Below are 12,176 nucleotides of genomic sequence, written 5' to 3' on the forward strand. Positions count from 1 at the left end.
CTAGATGAAATGAAACAAAGGCTGGTTCAAACTGAGTGTATTTGGAAAGGGTGCAGCAGTTGTATCTACTTTCCCATGAAACAATTCTGCAGTGAGTGGATGGAAAGTGTAACACCTGCATCTTGGATTGCTGGGCCAGCTAAAATAATGCAGGTGGCACAGGAAGTCCTGGAGAAGGTTTCTGTATTTCTAAGCTGAGCTTTCAGTCATCAGGGTCTGCAGCCCAAACCCAGACCTTAACAGAGGAGCCTGCATAAGCAGATTACAGGAATCAGAAAACTTGGAAAGGTGATCCCTGGCAGTGTCACCATGACACAGCAGGTGGAAAGCCCTGGGCTCTGGGAACTGGAAGGCATTGTCTGCAAAAGACTGTTCTTCCTACTGGCAAGGTTGCTCCCATTGGCAGCTGATCTCAGCAGAAGGTGTGCAACCCTTGATTCAACCCTTGCAGCCGTGCAGTAGCCAAGAGCTGGGACTACTGGATGATGAAGGGACACTATCAACCACAGACAAGGAATGGGACCACTGCTGATCCCAGCTCCATGCTGGCCAGCATTCCCAGTGGAATGGGGAATTTGAGAGGTCTTGGAAAGTCTGGGACAGTGGGATTCACTGCCATGATGGGTAGCCCTCCTAGGGGGCAGGCCCACCATCTATCTTTCAGGATGGCTAGTATTTCCAGTCCCACATATCTGCTACTCTGCACTGAGATGAGGAGATGGGGAACAGACTGGTTTTGGTAAACATGAAGTTCCTGGACTAACCTCCAGCTCCTTGGAACTTAGATTTAGGAGACTAATCCAGAGATGAACTTTATGAAAAGATTATTTAGAGAATTGGGGACCCCTGGTGGCCTAGTGGTTAGCATGCAGGACTCTCACCTCTGCGACCCAGGTTCGAATCCCAGCCAGTCCCCCGGGCAGATGGAGCCCGTTAGCCCTGTAAGGCCATCCATCTATGAGAAGGTCACTCTAAACAAACCTACGTCCTGAGGACCTCACTGCCATTGCCCAAGCTTGCTTGGCCCCGGCAGATGAACCTTAGGATTAAAGGGTGGGCTCAGTTCAGCGCAGGCTGTGTCTCACCTAAAAAAATCCATTGCGCAGGCTGGAAAGGTAAAAAGACCTTTCCCAAAATCTTCGTTCGCGAGGACTGGCCATTATTATTATTTAGAGAATTAGTTCATATGGTATTTTCAGCAAAATGATAGCTGAAGAAAAGCAAAAGCTATTTACTTTGGGTTTGTTTAATAAATGAAAACAGCAACGTTACCATATAATTTCCATATATGCATCAGTATGGCTGCTGGTGCCATCCTGACCCCTGAAATTATTATTTCATTATTTCACCCCTCAAGTGCTATGTACAACAGCAAACTGCTTCTGGGCCAGAGGAGCCAAGATGTTTATGTTCCTGCATAGCAAGCAGGCACAAGCATGGACCTCATCCTCTCCTCAGTTGCAGAAGGACTGTGGACCTCACCACCTTCCCATTGGGTGGGGAGGAGCAGAGCCCATCCCAGCCTCATTGCCCAGTTAGCACAAGCTGGCAGAGCAGGAGTGCAAGATGACACATGGGTCGGAGCAGTTGTGCATCCGAGGAAGGCTGTCTGTCACATACTTCATGCTTTACAGGTCCTGGCTGTCATTCTCCCAGCCCTCATCCCAGCTTGGTGGAGATTTAAAGGCAAGTTCATAGACCTCCTTCTGCTTCACAATCATTTTCCTTCTGTCCTTCCTTTCAGCAGCATGATTAAAATGACAATTTATAAGAATGAGGAATGCCTCATTTTTCCTGGTAACAGCTTGGAAGCCCCTTGTTTATCTTCTGGAAGTCTAAGGTCCTGCCGGATGATCTTTCACTGATTTTTCTATATTCAGGGAAGTTTTTCTCTTGGTTTTCCCATCACATAATGTTTTGTTCTTACTTTATTCTGCTCCACTTCAATTTTTTCCTCCTCTGAGAATGCACCTTTCAAGCAAGTCCAGTTTTCTCCCGAACAAAACAATAAACTTGAAAACCTCTGTGTAAAATATGAGAAATCCATTCTCTTGTTGCTCTCCCGTTCCAGAAAGCCAAGAATCCAGGGGGAAACACTAGCTTTGTGCCCAACATAAGGAGGCCTCAGGCCTTGCAACCACGGTTCCAGCTGTGATCCCTCTTAGTTCATACTGTGCCAAGATTTTTTAGAGATTCATTGACTCGGGCCTTGTCCAGACTTCTGTGTACAGAGACTGCAGAATTTTTGCCAGGAGGGGATTAGAACACATTCTTAAGAAGCATGTTTTAGGAAGCAATGGGTACAAGCTGAACCGCAAGATGTTGCCTTTGAACATCAGGAAATACTGTTCTACTGTGAGGGTGACTGAGCGCTGGAACAAGTGGCCCAGAAAGGTTGTGTAGTCTCCATCCTCGGAGATACTCAAAAGCAATCTGGGAATGATCCTGGGCAACCTGTTCTGGGTGGCCCTGCTTGAGCAGGGCAGGGGGTTGGACCAGAAGTGCCTTCCAACCTCAACCAGTCTGTGATAATTCTGTGTTCCTTTTTCCCTGCAAAGCTCCAAGCAACAGCAGTCTACATTACCTGTGCTAAGCCATTCTCCTGGAAAGGAAAGCTGGATTTGTCTAACTTCACCTCTGCTTTCTTATGCTGTTGTCAGAAAATACTCTGTGTGTGCAAAAAAAAGTACAGTAGTGCCAAATAGCAAAATTATTCCTGCTGGTTGCATGCTGTGGTGGTGTCTTTTTTCACCAGACATTGAGTCTAACCCCCACGATGCCTGTAGAGATGGTCACACTAGTAACACCTGAGACAGACTAACCCACATGCACCTCCAGCCTGTCACAGAATCATAGAATCATAGAATGTGTTGGTAGGGAAGGGACTCAAAAGATCACGTAGTTCCAGCCTCCCTGCCACAGGTAGGGATGTCACCCACTATACCAGGTTACTCCAAGCCCCATCTTGCCCAGCCTTGCTGGCTGTCACGGCTAGCTTGCTCTGTTGGGGTACTCTGGCAAAAGGCTGACTCTGACCTGTACCTACACAAACAAAATAACTGCATGAGGAGCTCTAAAGCAGCAACAGAAGAAATGGCAGAAAAGAGGAGGATTAAGTATATGGGGAAAGGGAAGCAGTAGTTTAAAGGAATTGATGATTCAGGTAGAAAGTAGGGAGGCTATGCTCTATGCTGTCATACAGCAGGTACCAGATACTGTAAAACCAGCAAAACTGGGGGCAGGAGGTTAAGAACAAACAGAACAGTCTGTTCTGTTAGGCAGAGATGAAGATGGTTAAGGAAAAAGACATGAAAGGAGACAGTGTTCTGTGCTACTGGTTTGCTTTGCTGCGGGGTGGCTGGCTGGCTCTGCTCACCCTCACCAGGTCTCCTTGGTTTCTTCTTATCCCAGGCTGGTATTTGCTGCTGCCTCTGCTTCTCTCCCTGCCTGCAGGTGGGTTCAGCCTTGCTGAGAGCAAAGAGCAGCTTGAGGAGCAAAGACTTGCCTAAAACACTGTTGACCCATGTGAGCTGGGCAAAGGGAAAGATGTGCAAAGCAGGCAACAAGCATAGAGGGGAAGAGGGAATAGGGTAGCTGGCACAATGACAATACAGGGCCAGGTCCCCATGAGAGAGCTGCTGAGCTCCTCTGGTGACCCCACAGCTCTGCAGATCCTGAGGAGACATGGAAGAGTTGAGACCACTCAGGGGGCAGGGGAGAAAGTGGCAGTCACTGTGGACTGCTGGTCATGTCCAGCTCTGTATTAATTGCTTCCACCTCCTGCTGAGGGCAGAGGCACCGTGCTACCTTTCCTAGAATCATGGCAGCCGCAGATGTCTCCATCCTCACCAACACAGCTCACACTGGCATCTGGGCATCCTTTTCCCTGCTGCTGCAGCCTTCAACTCCTCCCATGCTTTGCAGCCATGGAGTAACTATAGAGAAGCAGAGTGAGGTTTGGAGCCACTTCTGAAGGCTCCTAGCAGGAGGAGAGCCTGGATTAGACCTCACCAAAGGATTGGAGAGGAGAAGGGCTTCCTGGTGAGTTAAGGAGGCAGGAGATGTCCTTGTCCTTTAGTCCTCCCTGTGAACAGCTCAGCAGGCAGTTCTGACTGTCAGCGTTGTGATGCCAAGCCATGACCTCAGGGTAGAAAAAGTCTGTCTTCACCAAAGCCATGAGTGTCCATGAGTCTCTCTAGCGTTGTCCCTGCAGGCAGAATTTCAGAAGTTGGTCTCCTGCGCAGGGAAAAATGACATCTAGAGCATGACAGGGAAGCTGCTGTCCCAGCATCCTACTTACACCACATCCGCTGCTGTGGTGTCTGTGTCACTGTGCCTGAGGTCAGGGATGGAGCTGATGCTCTCCTGGTGGCAGTGGGTTTCCCTTTATCATTCCTTTTTCTCAAAGGAAAAAAGAAACATTCTGTATGCATGCATACACCTGTGTGTGTGTGTGCGCACGCATGTGCGTGTGTGTGCGTGCTTTTGACTGAGGCTCACAGTTCAGTGGTGCCACACCGTTGTCTGGTGGTGGCAGCAGACAGGGGCAGGGTGGCACAGTCTGTTCTCAAGGAACGGCTGAGGTGACGGTTTGTGTGTGGAGACCTGGTGCAAGACAGGGCCTGAGGCAAAGGCCCTGGGCTAGAAAAACTGAATCATGAGGAGTGTTTGCAGAAGAAGCAGGAATGCAATAAGTTTGAATGGAGACACAACATGTGGCCAATGTGACCCTAGGATCAAGGAGAAATACGAGGACATGCAGGGAAGGACAGAAAATCCTGTGAGAGTTCATGTGCACACAGACGTCAGCCCAACTCGCACGGAGTCACATCTTCCTAACAGCAAAACCTTCACCACATCACATTGAACTCACAAGGAGCTGTGAGGGTGAGAGCAGGGGTTTACATCACCGGCTGTCACCATGGTGTGGTGGGTACCACCTGAGCACAGGCTCCTTGTCAGTTGCCATGCCATGGCAGCAGGGAGGTCTTATCCCCAGGAGGAGACCAAAAGCGGTCACAGAAATGAGGGGAAGCACAACTGCTCATCCAGGTACTTCCAGGTACAGATAAATAATGCTGAAAATCAACATCATTGACTATTAATGCAGAACTAATAATGCCACCACCTTCCTATGGCACCCATGGGGATGTGGTGTCCCGGCACACTCTCACTCATCCTGTGTCACCACTCACCCCTGGTGCCTGCCTAGAAAACCTTGGCTCATTTAGTTGGAGTTTTTGAAACTTTTCAGACGCGTTTCAGCTTCTCACTTGCTATGCAGCCATTTCATTTAGCAGACCTAGGGGCTATTTTTTAAGATTAAGATTGTTTTTTCCTAGAGCTCACTGTTCCTGGAAACTCCAAGAAAACTACAGCGCAGACAGAAGTTTAAACAAAGTTCTTGCGTGATGTCATATGACTTATTTAAAAGCTTTCCTCTTGACAGTGGCCACCTGTAATTATCTCAGAGCACACACCAGTGTTACAGGATGTTCTTGATCAGATCAGAGTTTGAGAGTCTGCAGTGTTATTTTCCCATCTTCAGTAGCTGTCAGATTTCTTCTGCAGTGGGCATGGCTTTGCTGTCTGTTGGCAGCATGGATAAGCCCAGAAGAGTGTGAACCACCACAGTGTACATCTGCCCTGGGAGAAGAGTCTCTGGTGAGGCCTACATTCCCAGCCAGACCTATCCTGCCCAAACTTACTGAAACTCTCACTGAAAATTGTCCTTGATAGCTGTATTTCCCTCTGCTATTCCCTTTGTGCCTATGGCATTCAAGAAAACAAGAAGTGAAGCCACACATACCCCAGACACCAGACATTCCTGATGTATGGGAGTGTCCACTACCAGATGGAGGTGCACTACCAGGAGCAATATCAGGCACAGAGACTCTGGTCAGTGTGGCTGTAAGGCTCCTAGTGCTGTGTAAAAATTATGCATAGATGTGCTCAGCTGTTAATGGTTTATCCAGAAAGTATTGAAGAGACTTAAAAGCACCTGCTGGCTTGGGTATGACCTGTCATCCAGGGGCTGGCCTTGAAACTGATGTAAAAGCAGAGTTGGCATAGACCCTATGTCACATGCACTAATTCCACAGAAATCTGTGTTTGCCTCCAGGTGATTTAGAGCAGCTTTGAATGCTTTCTCACCTGGGAACCAGCACTGGTGTTATTGGTGTGGGATAATTCTGCTGCAGGCTGCAGAGCAAACATACCCTGAAATCAGGAGGAAAAGCTGAGATCGGAGTATTTTGCATCTTCTGCTCTAAATGAGCGGCAGATGCAATTAAATATTAATGTTGCTATGATACAGCTGTGGCCTGGCCCTACAGTATTACATACACTATGTATGTATTAGCACATATTTTGTTGCATGTATGACTAAGAATAGCCACTCACCTGGGTGATCCCCATAGGTATGACTAACCACCCTGCCCACCCACTTCCAGCCTTAGGGAATCAGGGAGATAATGTAATGACAATGTAGTCTCATAATTTCCTGATACACTCCTAGTCCACTTACCCTTGTACTTATGGGCAGTCCAATAACTCAAAAGTTATAGGTAATCTCTACTGAATAGGCATCTTGAGCCATAAGAGATGTTACAAGGTCACTCAGTCCAAAATACCTCAGTGGAGAACAGCCTGTACACTGTAAAACTGCCTGTGCTGTTGGCTCTGCCATCTCAGTCTTGGGAAACCAGAGTGGGACCAGTGCTGTTTGCATGGCTGGCCATGCAGGTCATGGGGAGTCTATTTCACCATCACCTGCTGAGTAATGCAAGACCCTCGCTGCACACACACTTCCCCCATGTACACACACACAGGGACATGCTGCTGTTCCAGTATCTGAATCTGTGGCTCTTTCTGTGAACCCTTTCTGCACTTTGTCCTTGTTTTTATCTTTATTTGACTTACAGGCTGAGCTTCTGCAGTCACTTAGTTAATGTGCTTGACTTCATGCCTTAGTTTCAGTCCACTGAGAATGTCTCTTCTGCAGGGACCTCTCCTGCCTTCATTTAGCCAACTCCTCCCAAATCAAGAGCGGACCTGTTCTGGCTCAACAGTGTCCCCACACTGGATTTATGGTTCATCCATACAAAGTGCCAAGTTCAATGATCTTGTTCTAGCCACTCCCTTAGCTGTAAAGTGGCTAAGCTTTCCCATGGATATTTCACTTCAAAAGATACTTGTTGAAGAGGCGACCAACCCTACAGATGCTCAGAAGTCACATCATGATCTCACTGAGGCACGTGGGCAGCTTCTTCTCACCTACCACTGCCTCATTTCTTACACTGGAGGCATTTATGAAGGCACTTACTGCAGCAGGGAGGGAGGGGAGCACCAAACCTCACTGGGCAGGCAGCACAGCAGGACAATTACCACCGTGTGATAAGACCCAACCAGAAAACGTTGCTCTCTATTTCCTAAGTCCTATTACAAATGGCAAGCATTTGGTTTCAACTCTGCCTGCTAGCTAGTTTCCTTGCTCTTGAATCTGACTCCCCCTACTTCTCTGATCAACCTCTTTTGGTCTACTTCTAGTTAATTCCACTGAAATTTCAGTGTTCCTGGGGATGAAGTGAAGCAGGGCTGTCTGCATTCATGATGGGTTGGTAGAGTTCAGTCCCAATTCTCTACCAAAGACCAACTGCTTGTCTGTGAATGTTAGACCTGTATGTTTCCTTTGGACTTAAACCACTGAGGCCTTCTTGCCACTGCTCCTTGGTAACATTTTTTATCCTTGCAGACCCTGATAAATTGTGTTTATTGTGTTTGTATTGTCTCATTCCTAGCTGCAACTGGAATTTTGCCATCAGTGAACTTCATTGTCTCTCATAAACGTACACAGATGCACAAATGTTCATAAAACCAAATTACAAGATATCAAACCCCAAATATTTACAGCACAAGATAAGATATGGAAATAAAACATAAGAGCAGGAACTCTTAGCTTCTCTAGAAGGGCAGACTTCAGAGCACCTACTGTGACAAGTAGTGTTGGATACCTCCTCTTTTACTGGGGCTGCACCTCACTTGCACCTCTATGGTATCAGATGCAGCAGACCAGAACATGAAATCTCACAGACCAGTGTGCTGTTTCTCAGCTACAATAGGGCTGTATTTTAAAGCAATTTGAACAGAAGCAATAGCTTCATCTCCTGCTGAGCAGAAGGCCCTCCTAGAAACATGAATGTCCGGACTAATAACGATTGTGTAAACAAACATTGACAAACTGCATCACAGCTGTGTACTTATGATGCTTAACTCCCCAAAGATTCAAGCTTGCGAAATATAGTTGAACTCCTTTTGCATCTGGAAAAAAAGTATTCAAACTCAGAGGCAAGAAGTGTTATATTAAATCTGTTGTACTGGTTGATCCCCAATTACAATTTTTCTAGGTCAGTATTAGCTGCTTCACTGCTCTTTTTAATAAGTGTTGTGTGTTTGATTCTAGGCCTTCTGTCATGTAAAAAGCAATTTATAATCATGCTAGGAGAGATGGGGGTGTTTACTCATTTCACAGAAGTGTTAAAATGATGCTTTAGCTGAGGACCATACAGAAAATCTAAGAATGACACTGAAGCTGAAGTCTTCTGGCATGGTGTAGGGGGGGATTTCTGTAATTGCTTGTCTCTCATTAGACTGCATTCACACCAGTGATCCTAACAGCTGCAAGGTGATAGGCAAGGAGTAGGGCTGTCAGAAAAATCAGTTCTCATAACGTTATACCACTTTTTATTCTATTAGGGCTGGTTTTAGACAACCCGGCACACTGGGAATAGTATTTTGCTGCCTCAAGGATCAAATTGTATTTCAGCAGGGGTCAAATCAAAAGCAGGGGCTGCAGGAGGAGTCAGGGGGTCTGTCACAGATTGAGGCAGGGCAGAGAGATGAGTTAGGGGACTTTGAAGGCGACCCATTGGTCTTGAAGGACAAGAGCAGCCTCTTGTCCATACCCTCCTGTTCTTCTCTTTCTTCCCATGGTCAGGACACTTTGCCCTAGCACAGTCTTGTCTGATGAAATAGAGGGTCACCTTCTTCTTCACACAGCCATCCATCCATCAGAGAAGCACCCCTTCCTCCCCCTCCCAATGGGACACCTCTGGATAGGTGCTGTCCCCATTGTTTAGAGGTGAAGAAAGGCATAGGCCAGGGCAGAGCTCCAGACAGCAGGGATCTGGGGCCCCCTGACAGTGGAAATAGTGAGGGATGTGCTGTTCTCTTGTCATCTTCACTCTCCTCCCAGGCTGCTCAGAGCAGCAGTAGAGGTAGGAAGAGGACACCCCTGCTTTGATCCCTGCAGGAAGGACAGCCTCAATCCCTGACACCACTTTTGCTCCTGCTCTGAGTCAGGGTGAGGTGCCAGGGGTGTCTCCATGCCTCACATCATGCTGTATAGCTGTGACACCCTGTCTGAGCAGAGCAGTAAGTACATGTTTAATATGTGTAATCTAGGACCTTATTAAGCAATCACACTCCCAAGACCTTACTGCAAAATTTAATGTTTGCAATTAACTACATATTAAAGTCTTGCTGAACAGGGCCAGTTCTTGGCCTTTGTAGAAACACCAGTGTCTTTTGGTTGTCCTAGCAGCAATCCTGCTTGCTACTTAACAGTTTGCTTTCTCCTGTGTTTTTTTTCTTTCTTCCTTTTCAAATTCACAAGTTTTCTTTGAACTGTGTTTCACATGAAACCTACTTAATTCAGCTCTTCTTTCTTATCCAAAGCATGAACTACTGCAGGGCTGCTGGTCCAAGAGAAGAACCTATATGTGGGACAGGAGTCAATGTGTTTAGACCACTACAAGAGTGACCATGCCTGGACTGAGAATAGTGAAATAAATATCATGTCAACCCTTCACAGTATGTTGTGACAACAAAACCTACCTTTGCCACCTGCAGAAACATATGTTATGATGCAGCCTTAGTCCCCAGGTTCACTTCATCCTCACTTGTTAATCAAGTCCCCTGAGTGGGATCTAGCCTTGTAATACCAATACTATTTGCACTGCTTGTCTCATGTCGGTCCTGCTACCCTTAAAGCAGGCATTAGCAGTTCAACTATGCAAAAGAAATAACAAACCTAAGACTTAGAATGCAAGCCTTTTGGGAATGGGCCTTGTTCTTTGCAGTCATGCACAGCTGCTCAACAGGAAGCTGAAGCTCTGGGAGCATGGGCTTTCCAGTCCGGGTGGCTGTGGCTGCAGGCTGGGTTGAAATACAAGGATAACTGTGGATGGCCTGTGCTGTACTTGTACTGTACCATCCCAGAGCTGGGAAGGCTGGTCTGGCCAGGTCCATCCTTGGCTCTGTTGATGGATGTAGTTACCCCTTCCAGATAGCTCTAGGAGGAGTTTTGTGAAGTGAATGGGTGAGTGGGCTCAGAAAAATTTTCCGATCAACATTAAAAAAAACTGCATGTCTTGCCTGAAGTGCTTAGCACACCCTCCAGGCTCTGTGTCAGTAGTTACAGAGCTGCTGGGACTCCTTTGCTCCCTTTGGTAACCTGTTATCACTGCACCCTTTGATAAGAGCGGCTGTATAAACCCCAAGCACTCTGTGCGGTGACCTTGCCATCTCCTTGGGAAGTCAGAACAAAGCAATAGGACCCTGGGAACCATGGTACAGGTTCACAACAAGCCAATCTGCCCCAGGGCTGATTCTCTTTCCCTAGGCAGCACAAGCATCCCTATTCCTGGCCCAAACAGCTCCTCACACAGTGCTTCAGCAGCTCATGGAGCCAAATGCCAGTAGTACAGGAGCTCAACAGTGTTCCTGCTCTTGGCAAAAGCCATGCCACCTCACGACTGCAGAAATAGTTTTGTTCAGAGAACAAACTCCAGAAACACATCATGCTCTATGCCATGGTAAAAGCCAAGGAGTGAGGACTGTGCGCTGAGTAGTCTTTGTCACCAAGGGACATATTCCTAGGTTACACAATACTAAGTGGTAATTAATGTTCAAGGAAGAAATGAGCTCAAGCTGTGACTTTTGGAACTAGACCCAAATAACCTTAAACTAGAGGGTTTTGCCAAATATAGTGTGATTATCATCTAAGAAAAATGTGTTAGTAGCATATGAGCCAACCATAAAGTACACTTTGTTTCTCTCCATTACAAAATAAGTTCTCACAGTGCAAATAAATATCAAGTGCAAACACGAGCTTTTTGAAATAACTTGAGCAGCCTAAAAACAAGGTACATAGGCTCCCTCTATAGTCAGCTCAGACATCTAGCCCTCAGTGCTGACCTGAATGGCTAAGATCCCATGATGCAAAGCACTGGTGTGTCACAGATTCTTTGGCAGTCCAAATTTGCTTAAACATTTTTTGACAGGCAGGATTCATACAAGATTGGGTGTTGTCTGGCCACCTGCCGTCAGTCCCACCATGAGCTCAGCACTTTGTGCCCTGGTTAATTTGTCAGAAATGTCCCCATGTGTCAACACCTTGTCCAGATCAGCTGTCCTGAGGGGTGTTCCAATGCTATTAACAGCTCTGGGTGCACAGATCTGCTATTAAGCACTGCTGTAGTCTCCTGCTCTACATGCGAATATATATCTGGAGGTACCTCGGTGCTAGATGTTCAGCTTTTACATGGTTGACATTAGCCCAGGTGAAACCCTACAAAAAGCTACAAGACAGCCGGTCTCTCCTTCACCACAAGGAGGACACCACCTTGCTTCTTCCCTCTCCTTTCCAGCTTCCTTCTCCCAGCAGCTCAAGCCATGTGGTCCTGTGCCTTCCCTTGTGCTGATTCTTCTTCATCCCTTTACTGAGCTCCTACAACCGACTACTGCAGATATTTGCTAGGATCAGCCTCCGCCTACTTAGTGAGTTGACTGAACTCACAGAGAACAGGACCAACAAGTTCCAGAACAAGCTGTAGGAAAGGGGATGGGACCTTTACACCAGGAAATCAGATTGACTTAGCCTAGCTGATGCACCTGCACCCAAATGCACAGACAGTGCACCTTGCTGTTTGTTTGGATGTTTCCAGTGATTCTCCATCACATTCCTCCAAACCTAGTATGTCCTGCTCAGGTACATGGTAGCATGTGATTATGGCAAACAGCATCATGCTCAGAGCTCTCTATTAAACATCTATGCTCTTAATATATTCACAGGAATCAGAGCTGTGATAAGGTCCATATACATAGGTAAGCACTGA

Source organism: Neopelma chrysocephalum, unplaced genomic scaffold (assembly GCF_003984885.1).
Source record: "Neopelma chrysocephalum unplaced genomic scaffold, ASM398488v2 Primary Assembly neopelma1_23, whole genome shotgun sequence".
Taxonomy (NCBI): Eukaryota; Metazoa; Chordata; class Aves; order Passeriformes; family Pipridae; genus Neopelma; species Neopelma chrysocephalum.